The following is a 1,339-nucleotide window of genomic DNA, read 5'->3' as shown; positions in this document are numbered from 1 at the left end:
ACGACTTGGTTGGAATGCACACTCCAACAGCTCGTCGAGCGGGCCTATGCCCATAGATCTCAGCTATGCTGAGGACGAGGGAACAGAGCTCCTAGTTGCCGGGCAGCACACAAACACACGACGGTTTTTTGTCTGTGAAGACACCCATCACCTTCGGAACGGTTGCCCCCTGCGCAAGGCGCGTCAACGTTCTTCGATTTATCGCTCCAATGCCTATCAGTCTGATTCGTCGCGGGGAAACGACCACCCAGTCGGCACGGAACGACCTACTGGGGAATAACTGAGTTCTGTTGAGCCTCAGGGTGGTAGAGGTCAATAGGACCCAGCCCCAAAAAGCTCCGTGCTTTTGAACACGGAACGTGTATACAAGCCGGGCTTGCAGGTCGTGGAGGTGACCGTAAAGGGCTTCGAGAAGCCATGGAAGATTCTTATCGATCTCGGGGCGCCGGGCAATTATGCTCGACGCTCCACGATGAAAGATAGTCAGCTGTATGCTGAACGCAGAAAGCGCGGTTGGGTGACATCGTCACTGTACACCTAGCGACGGGGACACTTGTCATGGTCCCGAAGGTCCCTGTGGACCTCGGAGTCAAGATCCTTGAATTTGATAGCGTGGAGCGCTGTCTAGTTTTCGACTTGGATGCAAGATATGACCTCATCTTAGGAATAGCATGGTTGGCACACCATGAACCATGAATTGATTAGAGGTCATAGAACTTGGGTGCTACGTGCACGTCTCCGGGTGGAGCTTAGGCGAGTCATGAACCCACCTCTGCTAGGAGGCAAGCTCTATTGGCAAGAGCACTGGACCGAGATGGTCAACGTGCTAGACATTGGAAAAATCCGAGTTGGAAGACACCACCGGTGTATTGGACAGCATTCAGAAGCGTAGCTCGTGGGCTGATCGTGGAGTGGCATGTAAACCACTGAGCGCTGCTCAAGAATCAAAGCAGTCACTGCATGTCATGCGTGACATGGTCGGCCAAGGGCCGAGGCATCGAGGACGAGGCCCTCGTGATGCGCGTGGAGTGGCACGAAAACCTCTGAGCACTGCTCTCGTTGCGAAGCAGTCGCTGCATGCCATTGATGGCGTGGTCAGACTGAGTCCGAGGCATTTTGGGCACGGCCCTTCCGATGCGCGTGGAGTGGCACAGTATCCACTGGACGAGGACGACAGGGTTAGCAGTTCTTCGTCGGATGTTGTAGATAACATCGAAGCTCCAAAAAGTGAGGATGACACGGATGACGCGGATTGCGTGTTCACCCTGGTCTCACCGAGACGTAGAACCTTTTTACAGAAGCGACGGCGACCCCGTATGCGGGCTGCAAGACGTCGGGC

This window comes from Plasmopara halstedii (assembly GCF_900000015.1).
Source record: "Plasmopara halstedii genome assembly, contig: Scaffold_816, whole genome shotgun sequence".
In the NCBI taxonomy this organism is placed as follows: Eukaryota; Oomycota; class Peronosporomycetes; order Peronosporales; family Peronosporaceae; genus Plasmopara; species Plasmopara halstedii.
The sequence above is the reverse complement of the archived record's forward strand: the minus strand, read 5'-3'. Positions refer to the sequence as shown.